The sequence below is a fragment of the Silene latifolia genome, chromosome 6 (genome assembly GCF_048544455.1).
Source record: "Silene latifolia isolate original U9 population chromosome 6, ASM4854445v1, whole genome shotgun sequence".
NCBI classification, from domain to species: Eukaryota; Viridiplantae; Streptophyta; class Magnoliopsida; order Caryophyllales; family Caryophyllaceae; genus Silene; species Silene latifolia.
This window is the reverse complement of record NC_133531.1, coordinates 103,303,029-103,311,461: the sequence shown is the minus strand read 5'-3', so window position 1 is coordinate 103,311,461 and position 8,433 is coordinate 103,303,029. Positions and strand designations below refer to the sequence as shown.

The following is an 8,433-nucleotide window of genomic DNA, read 5'->3' as shown; positions in this document are numbered from 1 at the left end:
AAATATTAGAAGAACCGTTAGAGGTACTTCAACAATTGTGGGTATTAAAGAACTTGTGGACATTGGTATCATCCAAACGGATAGTGTTGAGTTTACCAACCCTTTTGCACGACAAGGAGAGGATAACCCAATTCCAAACCAACCACAAAACCAACCTACAATGCCTAAATTCTCATCTCATTCTGTACCAACCGAGGAGAACCTACTTAATGGTATTCCAAAATCACCCCACTTGACCGATAATTTCATTGCCAAATCCGCATTCATACAATTGGTCGAACGAAGTCAATTTGGAGGGATGTCTAGTGAGCATCCTCATCTACACATGGATACTTTTTGTGACTATTGTCATGCAACTTCCGAAATGGGGGTAACAAAAGATCAAATTCGATGGGTATTGTTCCCTTTTTCCTTGATTGGAACCGCGAAGCAATGATTGAAGAGCCTAGACAAGGCCACTCTTGGAATCGATTCATGGAAGAAGTTAGCACTTGCCTTTTACAAGAAGTTTTACACTCCGGAGAAAACCAACATGTTAAGAGCCCAAATAACCGGGTTCAAGCAAAGAGATGAAGAGTCTCTCTATGAGGCAAGGGAAAGATTCAAAAATAAATGTCGCTCTTGTCCTCATGATGGATTAACCGAACGGTTTCTAGTCCAACAATTTTGGAATTAGTTGTATGAAGACTCAAGGAATGTGCTCAACATTGGTTCTAATGGAAGATTCACCGAGGTAGATGATAACCAAACATGGGCCAAGATAGAGGAGATGGCGGTGAACAACTCTCAATATAGTAGGCCAAGAAAAGCTACTGGTGGAGGGAGACATGAAGTTGACTCCGTCACACAATTGAGTGCCGATTTGGGTGCCCAACTATGCTCCCACATTGACGCAATGAACTTGAAATTTGACAAGGCCATAGCCAAGATGAATGAGGCCGCTCAATCACCCAAGAAACATCAACAAGTCAATGCCATGGTGTCAACATCTTTTATTCCAAATGGAGTATGTGAGAATTGTGAAACTTTAGGACATGATCAACAAGAGTGTAGAGGCACAAATGAACAAGTAAATGCTTTCCAAGCATACAAGAATGCCACCACTTACTCCAACTTTTACAATGAAAACACCAAATTTCACCCAAACTTCTCATATAAAAGCCAAAATGTTAAAAATCCTCAACCAACATACATCCCACCTCCAATGAGAAATCCTACTCAAAGACCTTTTTTCAACCAAAACCAAGGATTCCAAAACCAACCCTCTTACAATCAAACCAATGACCAAGCTTTTGATGTTCAAAAAGCAGTCCTTCAAATGCAAAAGAACCAACAAGACTTCTTCACTCAAATGAAAAGAGATAGCCAAGCCAAGGACACTACCATCAACAACATCCTTACTCATACCAAGATGTTAGAAACACAAATGACCCAATTCGTCTCTTCGAGTTCCCAAAGGCAAAAAGGACAATTAGCTCCCTAAGGGAATCCTCCTACAAAGTATGAAACCATCAATGTCATTCACTTGAGGAGTGGTACACAATATGAGGGACCTTAATATCCAATTGAAAAGGATGTTATTTAGGAAAGTGTTAAGCCAAGATATGTGATGAAACCATTAAGGAGAATTCTAGGGTAGTGGAACCAACTACCAATGAATCATTGAATAAGAGAAATGAAGAGAAGGCCAAAGAGGTTTAAAGAGAACCTATTGTGATTAGATTTCCGTTTCCAAGTCGCCAAACCAATCCCAAGCTTGATGAGCAACTTGGGAAATTCATGGAGATTGTAAAGAACTTAGAGGTTTCCATCCCATTTACGGAGTTGATCAACCATGTGCCGACCTATACAAAATACATGAAAGACATCCTTACCAAGAAGTCCATTAGGAAGTTGGAAACTATCGCATTCACAAAGATAAGTAGTGCAATACTTCAAGGAAATTCCCCATCTAAGCTCAAAGATCCGGGAAGCTTCTCCATTCCATGTACTATCGGTGACACCATGGTCAACAAAGCACTATGTGATCTAGGTGCAAGTGTGCGTGTCATGCCGTACTCAGTATGCGAAAGGCTAGGGGTAGGAGAACTCAAGTGCACTAATATGACTCTACAAATGGCAGATCGAACAACAAAGAAACCACTTGGGGGTATGGGAAGATGTACCCGTGAGAATTGGAAAGTTTTTTTTATACCGGTGGACTTTGTTATCGTAGACATGGAGGAAGATTCCAATATACCGATCATTCTAGGAAGACCGTTCTTACACACCGCCGGAGCGGTGATTGACGTAAAAACACAGGATGCACACACTTGAGTTTGTGATGAAACAATCACCTTTAATCTTGAAAAGACTATGAGAGCTCCCAACTTGCATGAACCATGCTTTATGGTTGATCATTATAGTCGGGAAGGTGAAAAGAAGAGAGTGAAATCCCCATTCAAAGGTCAAGTCAAAGAGGAAAATCCTAACAAGAAGGGCAAGGAAACACCGCCCAATTGGAAGAAAGAAGTGGACGATATTGAAGTGGCTCTATTCGTAGAGCAAGGGATTTTTCGTAACAAGAATAAGAGCTTGAAAGTCTCATCCATCATGACAAGTATCAATGAAGGCCTTATTGGCCATAACAACAAGAAAGAGGAGTTGCTCTTGCCAACTCATAATCCTCTAAACATGGGGGAAGAAGCAAAGGAAGTAAATGGTCTATGGGATAATGAGTTTGACGGATTAGTTAATCCTTACATTGGAAATGCTATAACCCTAGATCAAGGCTTTGTAGCCCCTTGTCACCACAACATTGACTCGGATTCCTACACTAGTGGAAGTAACTATGTACCAAGGTCTACACAAGACTTCTACTATGAAAGTGAGCAAGCCTTCGATTACTTCTATAAGGCGTTGAACAACATCAACAATGCCTGTGCTTTTCCCCCTTAACACCTCCCAAAATGAAGGAGAGTTTGGTTGAGTCCTCCCTAAACCACCATTTGTAAATATGCTAATCTCTTAACTTGTATTTCATTTAATTTGTGCATTCCATTATTTTTGCATTGCATCTTATATGCTTTGTTATAGGAGTTTTGTGACATGAAAGCAAGTGAGGGAGAGTTTCTAATTGTGTTTGTAATGTGTAGTGTATACTGATCAAGTGTGGGGAAGAAATTGCCTAGGCTAGCCAAGCCTATGGATGAAACTTAATGATGGAAAGATAGAAAATGAAGGATAAAAAGTAACTGAAAAAAGATCCCCACGAATTGACCTGAGCTAGTGGGGTTTGGAGCAAAGAAATCAATTATTACACTGCAGCCCGATCGAACTGGAACTAGGACGAGCGTCCCAGTGCTCAGCCCACTCAAAATGGCGCCAGGTCGGGCGTCCCCAAAGAACAATTGAAAATCCTGAAGCAGAATCCGCCTGTCCCGAACCCAGGACGCACGTCCCTACCTTCTACTCCATTAAAACACGGGACTTACCCTTTTCATTCCTAATTTCTATCTTCCCCATTTACAAACACAAACACATTTCCCTCACTACAACACTAAGCCCTATCATCAAAACCCACAATACTCAACCAAATTCATCAACAGTCATTTCAAACTTGCTCAAATTCAATTAAAATCACTCCTTTGTCAACATTAAGACCTTCAAACATCAAAATCATACCAAAATCAATCAAAAATTTCTAGGGTTAGCAAAATTTCGAAAATCTCCAAATTGATTGAGAAATTGATTGAAGTTGGTAGGAAGGAAGAGCATTCAAGCATATCAAAGGTTTGTTGACATCAATTCAAAGGAGAAATCAACATGACAAGAACTAAGGGAAACACTCAACCATCAAAATCCCAAAATCTTTCAAAAAGACAAAAAGTTCTAGCATCTAAGGCATTGATGGTGGTTAAACAAGCAAGAGAGCAAGCAAGGGAGCCTATTTAGGCCATTAAGGAAGTTGTCACTACAACACCGGAGGTCGAGTAACTCAAAGACTATCCAGAGGTAACTTTCCTTTCTTATGGTCATAGAAATGCATTCGAATCCCTTAGCAAGAAGAAAGTCCTTGCCACCGAATTTGTTTGCCAAGATACTTTAAAAACGTTGGGAGTGCTTGATCAAACTAAAGCATTCTTCGAGTCTATGAGGTTATCAACCTTGTTTGAGATGGATGAATTGACTTACCCCTCCATTACTTTGGAGTTCATTAGTTCTTTAAAGGAGTATAAGGTAGAAACTCGAAGATATGTTGAGTTTCGGCTTGAGAACCAAAGTAAGCGCATGATTAAGGGTCATTTCGGTAAGGTACTTGGACTTCGTGACCATTGGGATTTCTTCAAGAGGCCTCTAAATTTTAATGCCAAATCCTTATGTAAGGCGATTTCCGGACGAGAATTGACCACTTTTAGGAAGTGCAATGCCTTGTATATCCACCATCCGGCTATTTCAGTATTGGCATCGGTCCATAGCCAACACCTTAATAGCAAGAAAGGTAGCAAATCATATGACCGAACTCGAACTTGCCTACTTAGAGTCTCACATGAATGTCCATGGGAAGTAAAAGAATGATTACAACATTCTCTAATTGTTGTTGGAGAGGTGGATAGACATCAAAGAAGGACGGCCTTTATTGTCAATGGTGACTTGATAACAAAGTTGGCTAAACACTTTAACTCAAACTTCAATGAGAACAAAGCTTACAAGTCGGTTAAGGATGGTCATCTCCTTGATATGAGTATGCTAATTCAAAAATTCTATTGGATGAAATATGATAACTCAACCCTGAGATATAAATGGATAATTAAGGGAGCCGACTCCATAGTCTTGCCACGAAAAATTTGCCGCATTTCCACTCACCGAAACAACTATTTTATTCTCGTCTCTCGACTTGCCAAGACAATCATCAACGAACAACAAAATCCAAATGAAGACCCCTCCTCCATAGTTATACCGCCTTACCCCTTTGCCTTTGAAGAATTCACAATCGATGATCTAAATGTTGTGGAAGTCAATGATTACTTGACTAAGTTAATGAATCATACGCATAAGGAGGCTTACACGGATCGGGTGAATGCCTAAAATGCCCAATATCCACCACTCTTTCACCTTGCTAGGCAAGGACTTCTTGACCCTAAGAGTCCTTTGCCGGATTCGGTGGATAAAAAGGTATTCTTTCCTCAAGCCTCCCAAGATGAAGAAAGGGAAATCCGGGTTGCTAGGAGTGAGGAGCATGTTGATGATGACATAGGGAGATTAATGAAGCAAGTAATGAAGAAAGTGACCAATGTTCAAGTGAAGATGATGATGGTGATGCCTCCGGATCCTTCGAGGATGATGATGATGATATCATGGTGAGTGATAATTAATTATTGAACTAGCAAAAGGAGGACGACGTAATTAAGGAGTTGATGGCTTCCATAGCGTCTCATCCTATACCATTGTGAGTCTCCTACCCCTCCTTTTTTTTTTGTTTTTTTTATCTCATGATTACATAGCTTGTATAACATGTAGTATAGAAAATTTAGAGAGTCATTTTTGGACTCTTTATGGCTAAGAGTTTTTGAGTCCTAGCAACATCAAAGGACTCACACCTCGGCAACATTAAGGTGACTATATTTTTTGCTCCCACCATGCAGAATCCAAAATGACAAGTTACTTTTTATGCATTGTGCATAACTTATGAATAAACGTCCCAATTTTTGCACTAGTAATAGTATTTAGTTTGGTTTGAGGAAGTTCATTCATAAGCAACCCGAGTTAATTCAAGTTAACTTTCCAACCTAATAGAAATCATGCATCATGCATCATGTAGCATAGTTTAGTTTGCATCATGTGTAATATATATCATGTAGTATGCATATGGTATAGAATTCATGCATTTCATATAGCTTCATGCATTTGCATTTGCATTTATTCCTATCTTTTTGCCCATTGAGGACAATGACAAATTAGTGTGGGGATGGGAAATCTAACATCTAACCTATATTATAAAAATGATAAAATTTGAAAACTTTAAAAAATTCCAAAAACATGTTCTTTCTTTGTAGCATAGAATTCTATATACATGTTTGTTTGTCACTCTTATCACATCGGGACGACTACACCACATTCGAAGCATAAGGGATATAAAGAAGACTGCATGGTATGATCTTTCCAAATCTCCTTCTCCCTTTCTTATATGTTAATGACAATGTGGCTACTTTTTATTGATGCGGTATGAACCTATGTGATATTAGGAGTTGCATTTAGTTTATATGGCATAATAGTTGATAGAAGCATATGCATTAGATTTGTATATATGTTAGTTGCATCGTAGCATGAAGTTTGCATGTTAGGAAAAAACAAACTGTGAAAATGCCTAATTGGGAAGCTTGACAAGTGTATATAAGGCCCCTATAGATAATTTTTCTCCTTGAAACTTTGTTTGCTAGAACACCCTCAAGACACCCTAGGTTGTGTCATACTAGTATCTTTTGTCCCATGGTCTAAAGCCTAGTCAAGGGTTTTCATGTGAGTCATCTATCCAACCTTATGATGTGATATGGACTTGATCAACTTATCTAGGGGACCTTGAATGACTTGGTGGTTTGACAACCCAAAACTACTTTTCATTAATAAGTTTGAAGTGCTCATTTCAAAAGTTTTGTGATGTGGAATCGTTTTAATTGCCAAAGAAATCTCAAATGTTTTGAATTGTTGAATTGCCGAGAAATTTGATGGAGGCGTACCACTTCAATGTGCTTTGGTGAGGGATCCATTGAATTGGGCCCCCACACGGTTGTGAATTCAACCGCCCAAAGACAAAGTGACTATCACCCCGAAAAACTATTATCTAAAGGTTAACCGGTTGCTTAATAAGCGATTGGCGAAAGCAAAGGACACTAGCAAATGAGGGACAAACCCCTTCTTAAAGTTTTGAAATGTGAAATGAGAAAGTTGAAATGAGGCCAAATTTTCAATGCTAGTCAAATCCACTACCTTTGTTTTAAATTGATTTGAGCACTTCATTCCCAAAAATCTTTTTGTTATGCCACCTTGTTGAGCTTGGGACAATCCTTGGCCTTTACACTTGTAGAGAATCCGAGATTTGTCATGTCATATGCCACTAACATCATAGGGATCATCCTTCCACCCCATATGATCGCCCTTGACGAAAGCATTTAGCAATTGTGGACGAAAGTAGCCTAGTTTAACATAACTTGGAGGTGACTTGTTTGTATCCTCTTGGACTTAGTTAGTAACTTGGAGAACCAATATCTATGATGGAATGTGTACCCTTAAATTGCTTCCCTTTTAGATGATTTTCGCCACTTAGATGAGGAAAGTGCCTATTATTTTGTAGATGCATCCTTTGACGTGTTTTGTGTGCTTAATGTTTGGATGCATCGCCATTTTGGTAAACCCCACCTTACCTTTCAAGAAGGCATCTTACCTCATAGATGTCTTGTTGTGATTTGAAGGGGCGGAGTGAGACCCGTTAATTATCTCACATCGACTATGTTATTAGAGTAGTATAAATAAAGGTCATAGTTTTAGTCACCTCTTTACTCGGGACGAGCAAAAGTTCAGTTTGGGGATATTTGATATGACTCGTATTTACGCACATTTAGTCACCCAACTAGCCTCGTTTCTATACTTTCTAGCATGCATTAGGGTCGTTTCTTATCTTTAGCTTCCTATTATGCATATTCTAAAAGGTTTTGTGCCCTTGGTAGGACATGAGTGCTAGCCTTGCTTAAATGGATCAAAACAGAGTTAAATTGATCGCATCTAACGAACAAGCAACAAGGAGGAGACCAATACTAAACACCTAAGTCAATAAAACAAGTAAATGGGCAATGATGAATGAACCCCACGACCTCTGAAGGATCCCCGCGAGTTATGGGGCAGCCAAATGAAAGAAAAAGCAAAACCGCCCTTCAGATTGGGCGTCCCAGAGATAGGACACCTATCCCAATGAAAAGGGCGGGCGTCCCCAAGCTTAGCCCGAGTGTCTCCAAAGCAGGACGGGCGTCCCTCAGTGCAGGATGAGCGTACATCAGAAGGAGGTCGTGCGTCCCATACCAGGACTTGTAAGGTGTTAAGCTTTATTTAAGGGGCTTAATCATCATTTAAGCCCTTAGTTAACCAAATACTTGTACTTAGTATAAATACTCCCTTGTAATAGGAGATTAGTAACAAGTCAAAATTAGAGATTAGACATCAATTAGCTTAATTACACTTTAATCCTTCCTTAATTATTGTTCAAGAATTGTTAGATCTAGTTGGGTAATTGAAGATTATTTGGGTTTTTATTGGAGAATTGACAACTCTTCATCATCAATCAAAGTTTTCTTCTATTATTCATTCCCTTCACTTCTACAATTATAGGCAAAGATAACGCCCCTTTGAGAACGGTTGGACAGGAAACCGTCTTTTACTAGCCATAGAGTTTTGGCGCCGCTG

At 39.4% G+C, this 8,433-nt stretch overlaps 1 non-coding gene across 1 annotated transcript; it reads right to left on the bottom strand.

The window, feature by feature from the left end:
- Window positions 1–532: 532 nt before the first annotated feature.
- On the bottom strand, window positions 533–639 carry LOC141588994 (small nucleolar RNA R71). The gene has a single exon (XR_012519956.1). It is a non-coding gene; the product is annotated as a small nucleolar RNA R71 (small nucleolar RNA).
- Window positions 640–8,433: the final 7,794 nt, after the last annotated feature.